This window comes from Oncorhynchus clarkii, chromosome 2 (assembly GCF_045791955.1).
Source record: "Oncorhynchus clarkii lewisi isolate Uvic-CL-2024 chromosome 2, UVic_Ocla_1.0, whole genome shotgun sequence".
In the NCBI taxonomy this organism is placed as follows: Eukaryota; Metazoa; Chordata; class Actinopteri; order Salmoniformes; family Salmonidae; genus Oncorhynchus; species Oncorhynchus clarkii.
Window position 1 is genome coordinate 21400899 of NC_092148.1, and position 21552 is coordinate 21422450.

Sequence of the window (21552 nt, forward strand, 5' to 3'; positions counted from 1 at the left end):
TGGAGGGAACACTTTCTATGAGGAACATGCTTTATAATGGCCTTGATTATATATACTTATAGAAAGTGTAACCAAAAGGTTTTGTCAACCAAATAACCTACAGTTTGTTACACACAACTGTCAGAGAAATGTTTGTATGTTCTGCATTGCATATTGTTGTACTGTCACTATAGTTCTCCATTCACATAGAGTTGCACCCATCTTTACTGAAACAAGGCGGGCCAGGTAGGAAGGTATAGAGTTTGCATCACAAGTTTAAAAGCCTAACTTAATTCCACTTACTCAGGTTCCCGGAGTTTAATGAATCATTTGTACCTGTGTTTCTATTTCAGGGCGGGGCCCGAGACGTAAGCTAATACAGCCCTCCAAATGTCAATGCCCACACTTCAGTGGAAAGAACACATCACATCTGTTTTTCACAGCAACAACATCATGACTGGGTAGCCTACACTACAGCATCCATCCAACCATCGGGCTAACAGTGCCTTTAGACAGTGCAGAGGAATCAGACTATTGAGTAGGCCTCCATGTGGATTACTGAAACAACGGCACCCTTCAAAAGACTTTGTATACGTCCCAAATGGCATCCTATTCCCTACACAGTGCACTACTTTTGACTAGTGCCCTGTGGGAAAAGGGTGCCAAATAAAAAAAAGGGGGTCATTTGGAAGGAAGCTTTTAGCTCAACGTTCTCTTTTAATCTGCACCGCCTGCTCAAAACACTAGATGTACATTCAGTGTCATCTTTTCCTATACTCTCCCAATGCACCCACACATGACAGGTCCAATCGGACCTGAGGACCAGAGGACCCTGAAACGCTACCTCACACAGACAGACCAGCATGCATTTTGTATGACACATGTCAATCGGGTGTATCCTTAGAAACTAAAACCCTGGCTGACTTCATGATATGGCGTTTAGAATTGGTTTCGTCTCCACATTTTCCCCTGCAACATTCATTAGTCACGTGAATTATTAACCAGAGCTATCCTTTTTACCGTCCGTATGCATGGCCTGGTGTCGCGTAGGTGATAAACATGCTGCCTCTTCTTTCCCACAAATAGGCCTTTTATTTAGATCCCAAATGTAATTGGCGCGTGACTCGATGTGGCTGGGCCTTGTCTGATGACGATCACCCTGCTGAACACTAGATAGAGACGGGACCCTGGATGGCACCTCTCTGTGTCACACTGCCACGCTGCTCTGCCCACTCTGAATGAACACTGGGCTACTACTGTCACTATATACTGAACACAGATTAGACCTGGGACGTGGTGGTGTGGTGTTGTTTAACACACAGACAAACACACAGACACCAGAACAAGTCTACAGATAGAAGACTTGTTAATGGTATGTGCATATTGGGTAGCAGTGTATGCTGTTTAGGGCAGGGGTTCTCGAATTGGGGTCCGACGCCAGACACACAAAAAAATAATACTTCAAACCACAGATTCAATTTGGGCCAAGGGATCCGTGGAATAAGTTCAGATGGTGTAATACAATGCAATAAAATAAAATGTAATATAATTCATCTACAACTTGTGTTCTTAACCCTGGGTCACATGGGCTTTGGAGGCTACCAGGGATTTTGGTATCCACAGTGCCCCACCAATTATTATTTTTTTAACTTCATACTATATGTATTATGTTCTTGTATTCTGCAAAAAAATTCTGTTTTTACCTAAATGCACTGTACTTTAAAACTAGAATCCTTAGTTGCTACATTCATTTTTGGTATGGAATACCATGATATACCAATTGAGTCTTGAAGAATATATCTCCTAAATGCCTCATGAGTTTAGCAAAACCTGAACCTATAGGGGAGGGTCTGGGTGGGCGTCTGTCCCGCGGTGGCGGCTCTGGCGCGGACGTGGACCCCACTCCATCATAGTCTCGGCCCACTTAAGTGGCGCCTTGGGAGCGGCGACCCTCGGCGCCGACCTCGGACTGGGGACCTCTGCAGCGGGCCCCGAATGGACAGGAGATTCCGGCGGCACCGGACAGGCGGGAGACTCCGGCAGCGCCGGAGGGAAGGGAGATTCCGGCAGAGCCGGAGGGAAGGGCGATTCCGGCAGCACCGGCGTGAAGGGCGACTCCGGCAGCTCCTGACTGACGGACGGCTCCGGCAGCTCCTGACAGACGGGCGGCTCTGGCAGCTCAGGACAGATGGGCGGCTCTGGCAGCTCAGGACAGACGGGCGGCTCCGGCAGCTCAGGACAGACGGGTGGCTCTGGCAGCTCAGGACAGACGGGCGGCTCTGGCAGCTCAGGACAGACGGGCGGCTCTGGCAGCTCAGGACAGACGGGCGGCTCTGGCAGCTCAGGACAGACGGGCGGCTCTGGCAGCTCAGGACAGACGGGCGGCTCTGGCAGCTCAGGACAGACGGGTGGCTCTGGCAGCTCAGGACAGACGGGCTGCTCTGGCAGCTCAGGACAGACGGGCGGCTCTGGCAGCTCAGGACAGACGGGCGGCTCTGGTAGCTCAGGACAGACGGGTGGCTCTGGCAGCTCAGGACAGACGGGTGGCTCTGGCAGCTCAGGACAGACGGGTGGCTCTGGCAGCTCAGGACAGACGGGTGGCTCTGGCAGCTCAGGACAGACGGGTGGCTCTGGCAGCTCAGGACAGACGGGTGGCTCTGGCAGCTCAGGACAGACGGGCGGACCTGGAGGGAGGAGACGGAGAGACAGCCTGGTGCGTGGGGCTGCCACAGGACCCACCAAGCTGGGGAGACCTACAGGAGGCCTGGTGCTTGGAGGAGGCACCGGATGTACCGGGCCGTGGGGGATTACTGGAGCCCTGGTGCGCAGCCTTGGCACCACTCCTCCCGGCTGGATCACCATTTTAGCCCGGACCATCCAGAGTGCAGGCACAGGTTGAACCGAGCTGTGGGTGAGCACTGGAGATCTGGTGCATACCACTCGCACCTCTCCCTTAGGCTCCATAACCACATTCGCCTGGGACGGGTGGAGCGCAGGCATAGGACGCACTGCACCCTCCCAGCGCCCCGGAGACACAGCACGCAGCGCCGGTGCAGGATACCCTGGGTAGAAACGGCGTACTGGAGACCAAACATGCTGGGCTGGCATAACACGCCCTGGCTGGATGCCTACTCTCGCATGGCACTTGCGGGGGGCTGGCCTATAGCCCGCCAGGCTGTGAGCGCGTACTGGCGACAACATGCGCTTGACCGCATAACACGGTGCCGGACCAGTCCTGCTTCTTTCGGTAAGTACGAGGAGTTGGCTCAGGTCTCCAACCTGACTCTGCCACACTCCCTGTGTGCCCCCCAAAACATTTTTTTGGGGGGGCTGCCTCTCGTGCCTGTCGCGCTGCTGTGCTGCCTCCTCATATTGCCGCCGCTCAGCTTTTGCTGCCTCCAGCTCTGCCTTGGGGCGGCGATATTCCCCTGCATGTGCCCAGGGTAATTTTCTGTCCAAAATCTCCTCCCATGTCCACGAGTCCGGAGATCGCTGCTGCCCAATACCACGCTGCTTGGTCCTTGGTTGGTGGGTGATTCTGTAACGCTCGTCGTGGGTGGAAGAAGAGGAGGACCAATGCGCAGCGTGGTAAGTGTCCATATTGTTTTAATAAGAATACTGAACACTGAACAAAAACAATAAAACAACAAAACGAACAGTCCTGAACAGGGAAGCAAAACACAGAACAGAAAATAATCTCCCACAAAACACAGGTGGGAAAAGGCTACCTAAGTATGATTCTCAATCAGAGACAACAAATGACACCTGCCTCTGATTGAGAACCATACCAGGTCAAACACAAAACCACAACATAGAAAAAAGAACATAAACTACCCACCCAACTCACGCCCTGACCATACTAAAACAAAGACATAACAAAAGAACTAAGGTCAGAACGTGACATCCGTTGCCAAGAGGTGGGTCTTTAAAATGTTTCTTCCCACAGTCTGAGACTTGGATTGTCCGGCCATGCACTACCGAAGTCATAGTAAAACTCCTTGCTATTTTTATCTCACTCGAGTTATGGGGGATCCCTGATTAATTTGTTATCGCAAAAGGGGTTACTGGCCCCAAAAAGTTTGAGAACCGCTGGTTTAGTGGGCATATAGAGGCTTCTAGATTCACTATTGAGAGTCACTAGAGAGCTGCAATTCAAGATGCAACTCTCTCTAAACCAGGAAGAGGGTTAGGAAGAGGAGAGGGGTAGGAAGAGATAGGGAGAAGAAGAAAGAGAGGGAAAGGAGGGGTAGGTAGAGGAGATGGCCAGGGAAAATATGGAGAGGAATAGAGTGAGAAGGAGGAGGAGAGAAATAGAGGAGGAGAAAGGGGGAGGAGAGGGGTATATTGAGAGGTTCAGGCAGCTGGTGGATGGCTCCCGTTCCTCAACCGTCTCCCTCTCGGTCAAACCTGGTCAAACGCGCATGACACAGCTGACATGTAATCATATGCTGCTCATTGTATCAGCTCTGGCTGTCTATCCGACCCTTCTTACCTCTGAACCACACTAACACAGGCTGCATAAACAGGCCGAAACATGAGCCCTGCCCTGTCCTCTACTGTATACCATATGACGGAGCTAACATAGTATCCCTACCAGGACCCAGCCAAGACCGGAAACTCAATACGTGTCTGCCTGTTGGCCTTAAGTATGAACTCAGGAGGTTATTTTATCAAGACATGACTTTTAAATGATTAAAATTGTGTTCCTTGTGGATGTCAGACTGAGTGACATAACATTGATGTCACCATCTGATGTCATGTTTCTGTGATATAGCACAGTCACGGTGCTATATCACAGAAAAAATATGCATTTATTCAACCACAATGCAATATTGATATAATCTGTTCCTATTGTAGCACTAGTACAGTTTTAAAATGTAAATGGCTGTCACTTAATCCAAAAATGTATCATGCATTTTATTGATTACATTTCTTGTATTCTTCCCCATAGTAAAATAAACCTAAAGAATATGGTCATTTTCCTGAAGAAAAATTGTGTGCTTGCTCCAGCTGTCCAAAAGTATCATTTGAAAGCAGAATTGACTCTTGGCCATAGGCTGCGCGTACATAAGGTTTATCCTAAAGTAAATTGAATTAATTGGCAAAATTATATAGCCTAATACAGAATAGTCTACACAAAAATACATAAAATCATTACTACACCAAAAAGCTTCTTAAAAATAATAAAAACCTGTGGATTGTTTAAATCGCATAGCTGGAAGGGTCCTCAATTTGGGCAGCGTGCACGGCAAATACCGAATAGATGATTGTTGAGTAGCGAATGTCAGCGAAAGAGAGGCCCAGCCAGGCATATCGCAATATTTCAAAATACAATCGCGTGAAAACTTCGATGGAACAGCAAATGGCTATTTTTGTATGGAGAACACCATCAAAAGACTAATCTGCCTGTTATAAAAATTCTAAATTTATTTGAGCGAATAGTAACCTATTTTAGCGGAGCATCGGCCGTATCCCCGGTGAGTGTGCATATTCACTGTCTTTATCATTGGGTCAGTTTTTGGACAATAATTTCCTCTTCCATATTGTCTTTCTGGCTCCTCTTTTCGTAGACCTATTAGATAGTATTGACCTATTAGATTTTTATTGATCTGTTTGACAGTCAGCAGAGTTTAAGATACCCTGTAATTTTTGTCGTAATAAAAGATTCAGCTATGTATGTACGAGCCTCAAGCTCTACAGTACAGTGAAGGCTCTTGACTCTGTGTATCATGCAGGCCTTCGTTTTGTCACAAATCAGAGATGTCTATATAACTCTCCATTGTGATCCGTCGGATGAACATCAATAGTAACACGCAGGCTCCAACACTGGCAAGTTCTAATTTATAAGGTCATTTTAGGAAAACTACCATTTTATCTATCCTCTCTTCTAGCTTGAAATAAAAACACATACAAGCTCAGATCTCAATCTTGTTTATAGGCTAAGAGTCACGGAAATTTGAACTGAGCATGGAAAAAGGTCCTGTCATTACACAGCCCCCTTGTCATGGAACTCCCTCCAAGACAACATAAAACTCAATGACCTGGTGTCCCTGGAGGAGGAACAGGTTGTTCAGACATGTCATTGTTAGTTGTCACCCCATGTCAATAATTTGCCATGCCTTATATAAGGAAGAACTTTGTTTTACTACACACACACACACACACACACACACACACACACACACACACACACACACACACACACACACACACACACACACACACACACACACACACACACACACACACACACACACACACACATCCACTGTTTGTTTGCTGTTGTATTTGTGCTGTTGCCAGTGACTTCTGTCTGTGTTGTCCGTTTTGTCTTACAAAGTTTTTGTCCCAGCCCAGGAGGCTTTTTGCCTCTTGCCAGGCCATCGTTGTAAATAAGAATTTGTTCTTATTGACTTGCCTGGTTAGATAAAGGTTCAATAAAAATGCATCTCCAGTCATATAAAGTGTAGTAGAATTGCATGAAATGTGTTTATAAAAGCCCATATATTTCCCAAACAGTGATTGAGTTATATTATTAGCATAAATCATGACTATCCCATCTCACATTGGGAATAGCAGACTATCTTACATAAGTCTGCAAAAGTGGTGATGCATGGAATGCTTTATTATAAAGGAACATTTTTATGGTGAAAATGAGCTTCCCCAAAATTGAGACTCACGCGCCGCCTATGCTCTTGGCAGTATCTGACAGGTCAGAGGTCAAACATGTTGTACAGACCACACTAGTCAGCCATACTGTATGTTTAGGCATCCTACAGTAACTGTCTGGTTCAGGGGCAGACAGTGCACATCTTACTTACGTCTCAGGCTCAGACACAGGCTCAGGCTCCTTCTCATTTTGGGACTTTTGCTGAGGCTGCAGAACGTTATTTACCAGCTCAGTGATCCCACTAAAGGGACTAAACCACCTGTTCAAATAAGTAAGCAAACAACGTGACTGTACACCACACCACAGAAAGATGAAGAATCAACACATTGTCTGGGCTGGCTGAGACAAGGGAATCCCCCATTAAAGCACACACACCCAGCAAGGCTTACACAAAGTCAGAGTGGCGGTACTGTACGGAAGCCTAGCAGGGACATTCATTGTGGTCACAGCAGACCAAGAAAGAGGAACAGTCAACCACATCTACAACCACAGAGAAAGAGGAGGAGAGGAAGTATAAAAGCAGGAAAGAAGTTACAGCCAATGGAAATGGGAATTGCATTGAATGGTCAGCCAATAGTTAGGAAGGTGGTAGTGGAGTAGTATAACGTTTTCATATAGATCAGATAGTTGCTGTGTTTAGAGGTAGATTTGGACACAATGCAGGACGGAAGGTAGCTGACTAGAAGCATCCAGTTCACACATGGATGAGGAAGTAAGGAGCCTGAAGGTGAAGCTCCCAGAATGCAAATGACACAACAGGGCGAGCCAATATCAGGGGAGAAGGGGCGGGGCCCACTGTGACAGGAAGCTACATTGACCAACAGGAAGAAGTGTCAAAGCCTAGAGCACTCTGGGTAATGTGTTACTTACTGTGCCGGCTGAGGCTTTTGTTCTTCTTTGACCCTAAAAAGATAAGTGTGGACAGCTCAGTGCTCAGTGCATACACAACACAAAGACATGGAGAACACACACAAAACAACACAAAGACATGGAGAACACACACAAAACAACACAAATAAATACATACATAGACATAAACAATGATGATGACGAGGATGAACATAATTACTGTATATTGTAATAGCTTTAAACCATACAGTATAATCAGGATATCAGTGATGATGATGATGAACATAATTACTGTATATTGTAATAGCTTTAAGGCATATGATCAAGATATCAGTGATGATGATGATGACAAAACACAACAATAAAAATCATAACGTTTTAAAATGACAGTAAAAACATAAATAAGAAAGATTCACAGGAACTGAATAATAAAATATTGTGCTGTCATGATGTTTGTGCTGTCATGTCACACCTGAATTGATTGAATAAGACTCTGGAACTCTAGCTGAGGGTCTCACTACTTCCAGACTTCCAAACCATTCACCAACCATTTCTTAACACATTTACAGCAGCAGACACATCTTGTTAGAAAAAGTCCTCTTTGGTACAGAGCCTGTGGTCTCGTGGTTTAATCCCTGGATCCACTCTTCCTCATGACACTAGTAACCCACACATCACCCCTCACAATAAAGAGGTCAGATGACAGTCAAAAGGGTGACAACCAGGTTCATGTCCATAGACTGTATACCAAACAGGATGTCTACAGACAGACAGTCTAAGACCAGTCTCACACACACAGTCTGTCTCTATCATCACGTCTATAGATTTTATATCTTCATATCTGTCTCATTTTCTAGTTTTGACCCTCTTTGTTTCACACATTATAAGCAGTAGCCTCCAGGTTTGACTGTATTTGGCTGAGGTTACACTGCTCTCTAGTGGACAGAAGTGTGGTTTCCTCTGCTAAGCGTTAAAGGGGAAGAGATATACACAGAATAGTTCTGACATCATAGGTGGCACGGCCCACACCCCAGCCCCAGCCCTATACCCAAGCCCTATACCCCAACCCCAACCCCAGCCCTATACCCCAACCCCAGTACTATACCCCAGCCCTATACCACAACCCCAGTACTATACCTCAACCCCAGTAATATACCCCAGCCCTATACCCAAACCATATACCCCAACCCCAATACTATACCCCAACCCCAGTACTATACCCCAACCCCAGTACTATACCCCAGCCCTATACCCCAACCCTATACCCCAGCCCTATACCCCAGCCATATACCCCAACCCCAGTACTATACCCCAAACCCAGCCCTATACCCCAACCCCAGTACTATACCCCAGCCCTATACCCCAGCCCTATACCCCAACCCCAGTATTATGCCCCAATCACAGTACTATACCCCAGCCCTATACCCCAACCCTATACCCCAGCCCTATACCCCAGCCATATACCCCAGCCCTATACCCCAGCTCAAGTACTATACCCCAACCCCAGTACTATACCCCAACCCCAGTACTACACGCAAACCCCAGTACTACACCAGAACCCCAGTACTATACCCCAACCCCAGTACTATACCCCAGCCCTATACCCCATCCCTATACCCCAGCCCAATACCCCAGCCCTATACCGCAACCCCAGTACTATACCTCAACCCCAGTACTACACCCCAAACACAGTACTATACCCCAGCCCAATACCCTAACCCCAGTACTATACCCCATTCCCAGTACTATACCACATCCCCAGCCCTATACCCCAACCCCAGTACTATACCCCAGCCTTATACCTCAACACTATACCCCAAACCCAGCCCTATACCCCAACCCCAGTACTATACACCAGTACTATATGCCAGCCCTATACCCCAACCCCAATACTATACTCCAGCCCTATACCCCAACCCCAGTACTATACCCCAAACCCAGTACTATACCCCAGCCCTAAACCCCAACCCCAGTCCTATACCCCAACCCCAGTACTTTACCCCAACCTCAGTAATATATGCCAGGCCTATACCCCAACCCCAGTACTATACCCCAACCCCAGTACTATACGCCAGCCCTATACCCCAGCCCCAGTACTATCTATACCCCAGCCCCAGTAATATACCCCAGCCCTACACCCCAGCCCCAGTACAATACCCCAACCCCAGTACTATACACCAGTACTATATGTCAGCCCTATACCCCAACCCCAGTACTATACTCCAGTCATATACCCCAGCCCTATACCCCAACCCCAGTACTTTATGCCAGCCCTATACCCCAACCCCAGTACTTTATGCCAGTCCTATACCCCAACCCTAGCCTTATACGCCAGCCCCAGTACTATAACCCAACCCCAGTACTATACCTCAGTACTATACGCCAGCCCTATACCCCAACCACAGTACTATACCCCAACCCCAGTACTATACCCCAGCCCCAGTACTATACCCCAAACCCAGCCCTATACCCCAACCCTAGTACTATACCCCAGCCTCAGCCCTATACCCCAACCCCTGTACAATACCCCAGCCCCAGTACTATACCCCAAACCCAGCCCTATACCCCAGCACCAGTGCGATAACCCAGTACTATATGCCAGCCCCAGTACTATACCCCCATCCCCAGCCCTATACCCCAGCCCCAGTACTATACCCCAGCCCTATACCCCAGCCCCAGTACTATACCCCAGCCCTATACCCCCAACCCCAGTAATATACCCCAACCCCAGTACTATACACCAGCCCCAGTACTATACCCCAGCCCCAGTACTATACGCCAGCCCTATACACCAGCCCCAGTGCTATAACCCAGCCCAGGTAATATATGCCAGCCCCATACCCCAGCCCCAGTACAATACGCCAACCCTATACCCCAGCCCCAGCACTATACCCAAGTACTATATGCCAGCCGTATACCCCAACCCCAGAACTATGCACCAGCCCTATACCCCAGCCCTATACACCAACCCTTGTCCTATACACCAACCCTAGCCCTATACCCCAGCCCCAGTACTATAACCCAACTCCAGTACTATACCCCAGTACAATATGCCAGCCGTATACCCCAACCCCAGAACTATGCACCAGCCCTATACCCCAGCCTTATACTCCAACCCCAGCCATATACCCCAGCCCCAGCACAATACCCCAGCCCCAGTACTATACACCAGCCCCAGTACTATACGCCAGCCCCAGCCCAATGCCCCAACCCCAGTACTATACCCCAACCCCAGTACTATACTCCAGCCCTATACCCCAACCCTACACCCCAGCCCTATACCCCAGCCCTATACCCCAAAGCGAGTACTATACCCCAACCCCAGTACTACACTCCAACACCAGTACTATACCCCAACCCCAGTACTATTCCCCAACCCTATACCCCAGCCCTATACCACAGCCCTATAGCCCAACCGCAGTACTATACCCCATCCCCGGTACAACACCCCGACCCCAGTACTATACCCCAACCCCAGCCATATACCCAAGCCCTATACCCCAGCCCTATACCCCAACCCCAGTACTATACCCCCACCCCAGTACTATACCTCAGCCCTATACCCCAACCCCGGTACTATACCCCAGCCCTTAACCCCAACCCCAGTACTATACCCCAGCCCTATACCCCAACCTCAGTACTATACCCCAGCCCCAGTACTATACGCCAGCCCTATACCCCAGCACCAGTACTATATGTACCCCAGCCCTGTACCCCAACCCCAGTACTATACGCCAGCCCAAACCCCAGCCCCAGTACTATACCCCAGCCCCAACACTATACCCCAACCCCAGTACTATACACCAGCACTATATGCCAGCCCTATACCCCAACCCCAATACTATACGCCAGCCATATACCCCAGCCCTATACTCCAACCCCAGCCCCAACCCCAGTACTAAACCCCAACCCAGTACTATAAACTACTATACCCCAACCCCAGTAATATACGCCAGCCCTATACCCCAGCCCCAGTACTATCTATACCCAAGCCCCAGTGTACTATACACTATACCCCAGCCCCAGTACTATATCCCAACCCAATACCCCAACCAAAAGTACTATACCCCAACCCCAGTGCTATACCCCCAACCCCAGTATTATACCCCAACCCCAACCCCAGCCCTATACCCCAAACCCAGTACTATACCCCAACCCCAGTACTATACCCCAACCCCAGTACTATACCCCAACCCCAGTACTATACCCCAGCCCTCTACCCCAACCCTATACCCCAACCCCAGCCCTATACAGTACTATACCCCAGCCCTATACCCCAACCCTATACCCGAGCCCTATAATATAGCCATATACCCCAAAGCCAGTACTATACCCAAGCCCTATACCCCAACCCCAGTATTATACCCCAACCCCAACCCCAGCCCTATACCCCAAACCCAGTACTATACCCCAACCCCAGTACTATACTATACACCAGCCCCAGTACTATACGCCAGCCCCAGCACAATACCCCAACCCCAGTACTATACACCAGCCCCAGTACTATACGCCAGCCCCAGCACTATACGCCAGCCCCAGCACTATACCCCAACCCCATCACTATACCCCAGTACTATACGCCAGCCCTATACCCCAGGCCCAGTACTAACTATACCCCAGCCCCAGTATATACCCCAGCCCTACACCCCAGCCCCAGTACTATACACCAGTACTATATGCCAGCCCTATACCCCAACCCCAGTACTTTATGCCAGCCCTATAACCCAACCCTAGCCTTATACGCCAGCCCCAGTACTATAACCCAACCCCAGTACTATACCTCAGTACTATACGCCAGCCCTATACCCCAACCACAGTACTATACCCCAACCCCAGTACTATACCCCAGCCCCAGTACTATACCCCAAACCCAGCCCTATACCCCAACCCTAGTACTATACCCCAGCCTCAGCCCTATACCCCAACCCCAGTACAATACCCCAGCCCCAGTACTATACCCCAAACCCAGCCCTATACCCCAGCACCAGTGCGATAACCCAGTACTATACCCCAACCCCAGTACTATACCCCAGCACTATACCCCAGCCCCAGTACTATACCCCAGCCCTATACCCCCAACCCCAGTAATATACCCCAACCCCAGTACCATACACCAGCCCCAGTACTATACCCCAGCCCCAGTACTATACGCCAGCCCTATACACCAGCCCCAGTGCTATAACCAAGCCCAGGTGATATATGCCAGCCCCATACCCCAGCCCCAGTACAATACCCCAACCCCAGTACTATACCCCAGCCCCAGTACTATACCCCAAACCCAGCCCTATACCCCAACCCTAGTACTATACCCCAGCCTCAGCCCTATACCCCAACCCCAGTATAATACCCCAGCCCCAGTACTATACCCCAAACCCAGCCCTATACCCCAGCACCAGTGCGATAACCCAGTACTATACCCCAGCCCCAGTACTATACCCCAGCACTATACCCCAGCCCCAGTACTATACCCCAGCCCTATACCCCCAACCCCAGTAATATACCCCAACCCCAGTACTATACACCAGCCCCAGTACTATACCCCAGCCCCAGTACTATACGCCAGCCCTATACACCAGCCCCAGTGCTATAACCCAGCCCAGGTAATATATGCCAGCCCCATACCCCAGCCCCAGTACAATACGCCAACCCTATACCCCAGCCCCAGCACTATACCCAAGTACTATATGCCAGCCGTATACCCCAACCCCAGAACTATGCACCAGCCCTATACCCCAGCCCTATACACCAACCCTAGCACTATACCCCAGCCCCAGTACTATAACCCAACTCCAGTACTATACCCCAGTACTATATGCCAGCCGTATACCCCAACCCCAGAACTATGCACCAGCCCTATACCCCAGCCTTATACTCCAACCCCAGCCATATACCCCACATCCCCAGCCCTATACCCCAACCCCAGTATTATACCCCAACCCCAACCCCAGCCCTATACCCCAACCCCAGTACTATACCCCAACCCCAGTACTATACCCCAACCCCAGTACTATACCCCAACATCAGTACTATACCCCAGCCCTCTACCCCAACCCTATACCCCAACCCCAGCCCTATACCCCAACCCCAGTACTATACCCCAACCCCAGTACTATACCCCAGCCCTATACCCCAACCCTATACCCCAGCCCTATAACATAGCCATATACCCCAACCCCAGTACTATACACCAGCCCCAGTACTATACGCCAGCCCCAGCCCAATACCCCAACCCCAGTACTATACCCCAACCCCAGTACTATACCCCAACCCCAGTACCCCAGCCCTATACCCCAACCCTATACCCCAGCCCTATACCCCAGCCCTATACCCCAACCCGAGTACTATACCCCAACCCCAGTACTACACTCCAACCCCAGTACTATACACCAGCACTATACCCCAACCCCTATACCCCAACCCCAGTAATATACGCCAGCCCTATACCCCAGCCCCAGTACTATACTATACTATACCCTAGCAGCCCCAGTAATATACGCCAGCCCCATACCCCCAGCCCTAATCCCAGTACTATACGCCAGCCCTATACCCAAGCCTCAGTACTATACGCCAGCCCTATACCCCAGCCCCAGTACTATACCCCAGCCCCAGTATTATATCCCAACCCAATACCCCAACCAAAAGTACTATACCCCAACCCCAGTGCTATACCACATCCCCAGCCCTATACCCCAACCCCAGTATTATACCCCAACCCCAACCCCAGCCCTATACCCCAACCCCAGTACTATACCCCAACCCCAGTACTATACCCCAACCCCAGTACTATACCCCAACATCAGTACTATACCCCAGCCCTCTACCCAACCCTATACCCCAACCCCAGCCCTATACCCCAACCCCAGTACTATACCCCAACCCCAGTACTATACCCCAGCCCTATACCCCAACCCTATACCCCAGCCCTATAACATAGCCATATACCCCAACCCCAGTACTATACACCAGCCCCAGTACTATACGCCAGCTCCAGCCCAATACCCCAACCCCAGTACTATACCCCAACCCCAGTACTATACCCCAACCCCAGTACTATACCCCAGCCCTATACCCCAACCCTATACCCCAGCCCTATACCCCAGCCCTATACCCCAACCCGAGTACTATACCCCAACCCCAGTACTACACTCCAACACCAGTACTATACCCCAACCCCAGTACTATTCCCCAACCCTATACCCCAGCCCTATACCCCAGCCCTATAGCCCAACCGCAGTACTATACCCCAACCCTGGTACTACACCCCGACCCCAGTACTATACCCCAACCCCAGCCATATACCCCAGCCCTATACCCCAGCCCTATACCCCAACCCCAGTACTATACCCCAACCCCAGTACTATACCTCAGCCCTATACCCCAACCCCGATACTATACCCCAGCCCTATACCCCAACCCCAGTACTATACCCCAGCCCTATACCCCAACCTCAGTACTATACCCCAGCCCCAGTACTATACACCAGCCCTATACCCCAGCCCCAGTACTATATGTACCCCAGCCCCAGTAATATACGCAAGCCATATACCCCAGCCCCAGTACTATATGCCAGCCCTATACCCCAACCACAGTACTATACCCCAGGCCCAGTAATATACACCAGCCCTGTACCCCAACCCCAGTACTATACGACAGCCCAAACCCCAGCCCCAGTACTATACCCCAGCCCCAACACTATACCCCAACCCCAGTACTATACACCAGCACTATATGCTAGCCCTATACCCCAACCACAACACTATACGCCAGCCCTATACCCCAGCCCTATACTCCAACCCCAGTACTATACCCCAACCCCAGTACTATACCCCAGCCCTAAACCCCAACCCCAGTCCTATACCCCAACCCCAGTACTATACCCCAACCCAGTACTATACACCAGCCCCAAAACTATACCCCAACCCCAGTACTATACACCAGTACTATATGCCAGCCCTATACCCCAACCCCAGTACTATACCCCAACCCCAGTAATATACGCCAGCCCTATACCCCAGCCCCAGTACTATCTATACCCCAGCCCCAGTAATATACGCCAGCCCCATACCCCAATCCCAGTACTATACGCCAGCCCTATACCCAAGCCTCAGTACTATACGCCAGCCCTATACACCAGCCCCAGCACTATACCCCAGCCCCAGTATTATATCCCAACCCAATACCCCAACCAAAAGTACTATACCCCAACCCCAGTGCTATACCACATCCCCAGCCCTATACCCCAACCCCAGTATTATACCCCAACCCCAACCCCAGCCCTATACCCCAACCCCAGTACTATACCCCAACCCCAGTACTATACCCCAACCCCAGTACTATACCCCAACATCAGTACTATACCCCAGCCCTCTACCCCAACCCTATACCCCAACCCCAGCCCTATACCCCAACCCCAGTACTATACCCCAAACCCAGTACTATACCCCAGCCCTATACCCCAACCCTATACCCCAGCCCTATAACATAGCCATATACCCCAACCCCAGTACTACACCCCAACCCCAGTACTATACCCCAGCCCTATACCCCAACCCTATACCCCAGCCCTATACCCCAGCCCTATACCCCAACCCCAGTACTATACGCCAACCCCAGTACTATACCCCAACCCCAGTACTACACTCCAACCCCAGTATTATACCCCAACCCCAGTACTATACCCCAACCCTATACCCCAGCCCTATACCCCAGCCCTATACCCCAACCCCAGTACTATACCCCAACCCCGGTACTACACCCCGAACCCAGTACTATACCCCAACCCCAGCCATATACCCCAGCCCTATACCCCAGCCCTATACCCCAACCCCAGTACTATACCCCAACCCCAGTACTATACCTCAGCCGTATACCCCAAACCCAGCCCTATACCCCAGCACCAGTGCAATAACCCAGTACTATATGCCAGCCCCAGTACTATACCCCCAACCCCAGCCCTATACCCCAGCCCCAGTACTATACCCCAGCCCCAGTACAAAACCCCAGCACTATATGCCAGACCCAGTACTATAGCCCAGTACTATACCCCAACCCCAGTACTATACCCCAGCCCCAGTACTATACCCCAGCCCCAGTACTATACGCCAGCCCTATACACCAGCCTCAGTATTATACCCCAGCCCCAATACTATACCCCAACCCCAGTACTATACACCAGCCCCAGTACTATACCCCAGACCCAGTACTATACGCCAGCCCTATACACCAGCCCCAGTACTATACCCCAGCCCCGGTAATATATGCCAGCCCCATACCCCAGCCCCAGTACTATACCCAAGTACTATATGCCAGCTGTATACCCCAACCCCAGAACTATGCACCAGCCCTATACCCCAGCCCTATACCCCAACCCTAGCCCTATACCCCAGCCCCAGTACTATAACCCAACCCCAGTACTATACCCCAGTACTATATGCCAGCCGTATACCCCAACCCCAGAACTATGCACCAGCCCTATACCCCAGCCTTATACCCCAACCCTAGCCCTATACCCCAGGCCCAGTACTATAACCCAACCCTAGTACTATACCCCAGTACTATATGCCAGTCGTATACCCCAACCCCAGAACTATGCACCAGCCCTATACCCCAGCCCTATACCCCAACCCTAGCCCTATACCCCAGCCCCAGTACTATAACCCAACCCCAGTACTATACCCCAGTACTATATGCCAGCCGTATACCCCAACCCCAGAACTATGCACCATCCCTATACTCCAGCCCTTTTCCCCAACCCCAGCCCTATACCCCAACCCCAGCACAATACCCAACACCAGTACTATACACCAGCCCCAGTACTATACGCCAGCCCCAGCACAATACCCCAACCCCAGTACTATACACCAGCCCCAGTACTATACGCCAGCCCCAGCACTATACGCCAGCCCCAGCACTATACCCCAACCCCATCACTATACCCTAGTACTATATGCCAGCCGTATACTCCAACCCCAGAACTATGCACCAGCCCTATACCCCAGCCCTTTTCCCCAACCCCAGCCCTATACCCCAACCCCAGCACAATACCCCCAACCCCAGTACTATATACCAGCCCCAGTACTATACGCCAGCCCCAGCACAATACCCCAACCCCAGTACTATACACCAGCCCCAGTACTATACACCAGCCCCAGTACTATACACCAGCCCCAGTACTATACGCCAGCCCCAGCACTATACGCCAGCCCCAGCACTATACCCCAACCCCATCACTATACCCCAATCCCAGTACTATACGCCAGCCCTATACCCCAGCCACAGTACTATACCCCAGCCGCAGTACTATACCCCAACTCCAGTACTATACCCCTGCCGCAGTACTATGTAGCCACAATACTGTACCCCAGCCTCAGCCCTATCTGAGAGCGTGAGAATGGCTCCTTGAGAGAGAGTGGAGTTGACGTAGCTCCTGCCGCGCAGACAGACAGCAGGACAATTACACAACGGCCTGTCACTGAGAGTTTAGTGTTTAGGGAAGAACTCCTAGATGTAATGAATGTTGCTCCCTGAAGCAGCCAGCTCCCCACACGAGGCCAGACTGACAGACCTAGCTCACCTCACCTGCAGACACACCACAACATTGGTTGGATCCCAAATGGCACCCTATTCTATATAGGGAATAGTGAGCAATTTGGGATGCACACCAGAACATGAACATTGTCAGTGTAGTGGTGACTCACATCCACCGGGGAGAAAATGATTAATAACCCTAATTTCAGTTTTGTATGAAATCTGGACTGATCCAGTGTGTAAATACAGTACATTTAGATACAATTTAGTCTATGACTGCAAAAAATAAAAGCTAATACTACTGCGACCCTGTGCAGCTCTATGGCACAGTGTCAACCCTCTCTAGATTGTGCACAGTGTCAAACCTCTCTACATTGTGCAGCTCTATGGCACAGTATCAATTCTCTCTCGATTTTAAGCTCTATGGCATGGTGTCAACCCTCTCTAGATTGTGCAGCTCTATAGCACAGTGTCAACCCTTTGCAGAATGTAAACTCTATTACATGGTGTCAATCTTCTCTAGACTTTAAGCTCTATGGCAAGGTGTCAATCCTCTAGATTTTAAGATCTATGGCATGGTGTCAACCCTCCAGATTCTAAGCTCTATGGCATGGTGTCAAGCCTCTCTAGATTGTAAGCTCTATGGCATGGTGTCAACCCTCTCTAGATGGTAAGCTCTATGGCATGGTGTCAACCCACTCTAGATTGTGCTCTCTATGGCAGGGTGTCAACCCTCTATAGGTTGTGCAGCTCTACGTTATGACGTGTCAACCCTCTATAGGTTGTGCAGCTCTACGTTATGACGTGGACCAGTCTTACATCATGGAACCGAAGGATGAAGGGTCTGTGAGCCCTGGGCCAGGCCCACTGTTCACACCACAGGACGTTACCATGACCACCTGCTCCTACTTCACACCTTCTGTAGCTGGACAGGACCAACTCTCTCTGCTGTTTTATTCATACTTCACGTGCCTTTTCCAAATGACACCCTATTCCCTATATAGTCCACTACTTTTGACGAGGGCCCTTAGGGAATAGGATACGTTTTGAGACCCACCCTATATGACCGACTGGGTTCAAACCCCGGTCTCTTCCTGCACATCACAATGCTGAGTTAGACTGCTGAGCCAAAGTCTATGCATCAGTTCAGGGAACTAATTCAGGTTAAGTAATGCCGGTCTCACTCACTCTCTTTCTCCCTCCCTCCCTCCCTCCCTCTTTCTACTTCTCCCCACATTTTGTCCTTCTCTCGCTCCCTCCAGCTCTCTCTTACCCTCCCCCTCTCTTCTTCTCCCCCCTTTCTCCTTCTCTCTCTCCCTCTCCTGCTCAATAACCTGCCTGTTCCTAAGTCAGGTCAGAGTAAGAGAACCACATCGATGTGACATCTATACAATGAGCCCTGAATCATCACATTCTCCCCATGCAGCCGGTCCGGAGAACAAGCGCTGCACCCAAAATGGAACCCTATTCCCTATATAGTGCACTATGTTTGACCAGGGCCCACAGGGTTCCATTTGGGATGCAGATACGGTTTCCCACATGTCATAGGTGCCTGGGCAGGCAGGTCCAACAGCAGCCAAAACCATTCTAATTGTTTCTGATGGGTTGAATAAATAGAACCACAGTCTGCCTATCCTCTCTGTCAGTCACAGGCTGATGTGACGTAGCTAGAAGAGATACATTACACAGTCATGAGACATGGAACCACAGTCTGCCTATCCTCTCTGTCAATCACAGGCTGTAGCTAGAAGAGATACATTACACAGTCATGAGACATGGAACTACAGTCTGCCTATCCTCTCTGTCAGTCACAGGCTGTAGCTAGAAGAGATACATTACACAGTCATGAGACATGGAACCACAGTCTGCCTATCCTCTCTGTCAGTCACAGGCTGATGTGACGTAGCTAGAAGAGATACATTACACAGTCATGAGACATAGAACCACAGTCTGCCTATCCTCTCTGTGTGACGTAGCTAGAAGAGATACATTACAGTCATGAGACATGGAACCACAGTCTGCCTATCCTCTCTGTCAGTCACAGGCTGTAGCTAGAAGAGATACATTACACAGTCATGAGACATAGAACCACAGTCTGCCTATCTTCTCTGTCAGTCACAGGCTGATGTGACGTAGCTAGAAGAGATACATTACACAGTCATGAGACATAGAACCACAGTCTGCCTATCCTCTCTGTGTGACGTAGCTAGAAGAGATACATCACACAGTCATGAGACATAGAACCACAGTCTGCCTATCCTCTCTGTGTGACGTAGCTAGAAGAGATACATTACAGTCATGAGACATGGAACCACAGTCTGCCTATCCTCTCTGTCAGTCACAGGCTGATGTAGCTAGAAGAGATACATTACACAGTCATGAGACATGCAACCACAGTCTGCCTATCCTCTCTGTCAGTCACAGGCTGATGTAGCTAGAAGAGATACATTACACAGTCATGAGACATGCAACCACAGTCTGCCTATCCTCTCTGTCAGTCACAGGCTGATGTGACGTAGCTAGAAGAGATACATTACAGTCATGAGTCAATTTACAGGAGTGTGTGATCACTTACTGACATCCAAGTGTTAAGGACACCAAAAATATATAGTAGTCTATACAAATAGAAACTATTTGTAACATTTTGGTCTGAACACATTTGATTTATAGCTGAGAAAACAAACACACTGTTGATGCAAGGTTTCAGGAGTAAATACCTATTTGACATATTTTACACTGACGTTACATGTGACAGGAATAACTTCCTTTGAGATGGTTGTTGTGTTATGGTTGGCATGGATACATGACGCAGAGTACATGGTGTCCATCTGTCAGTTGCATCCATCCCTACCTGCTTTTCACACAACAGATAGAAGGACAACACATACACGCCAGTCCCACGGATGGAAGCCTTGATGGCATCATGTAACAGGGGCGTCAGGTAGCCTAGCGGTTAAGAGTGTTGGGCCAGTAACCGAAAGGTTTCCCTGTTTGAATTCCTGAGCCAACCAATTGAAACATCTGGCGATGTGCCCTTGAGCAAGGCACTTAACTCTAATTGCTCCTGTAAGTGGTTCTGGATAAGACTGTCTGCTAAATGAATCAAATGTAACAGAGATAGTTACACTGTTAAGAGAAACCTAAACAACTAATCCACACTCCAACTCTTACGTTTCCCTGTGGGATTTCAGAGAAGACACGTTGAGAGGAGAAAACTCTTTACTTCATACATTACATTATACTGAGCAGACCTGGCACAGCTTTCTCTGTTACATTGCACTGAGCTTCTCCACACTGACTCCACCCAGGGAATAAATGCTTCCCAATTACTCTATCTGCCTCCTTCCCTCCCTCCCATCCGCCTCCCTCCCTCCCCTGCCTCCCTCGTATGCCGCCCTCCAGTGGCCGACCTCCTTCCCCTGCCTAAATATGTCTGCGGTGCCCCAACCAGTCAATCTAGCATGTGTTAATTCTAAGAAGCCCACTCTTCCTTTCAGAAGTCGGTGCGGAGCGGAGCAGAGGGTGGC

At 49.8% G+C, this 21552-nt stretch overlaps 1 protein-coding gene across 1 annotated transcript in view; it reads right to left on the minus strand.

Moving 5' to 3' along the window:
• Positions 1-21552, minus strand: part of LOC139424179 (regulating synaptic membrane exocytosis protein 2-like) — a 208372-nt gene that overhangs the window by 163860 nt on the left and 22960 nt on the right. The window lies entirely within an intron of this gene.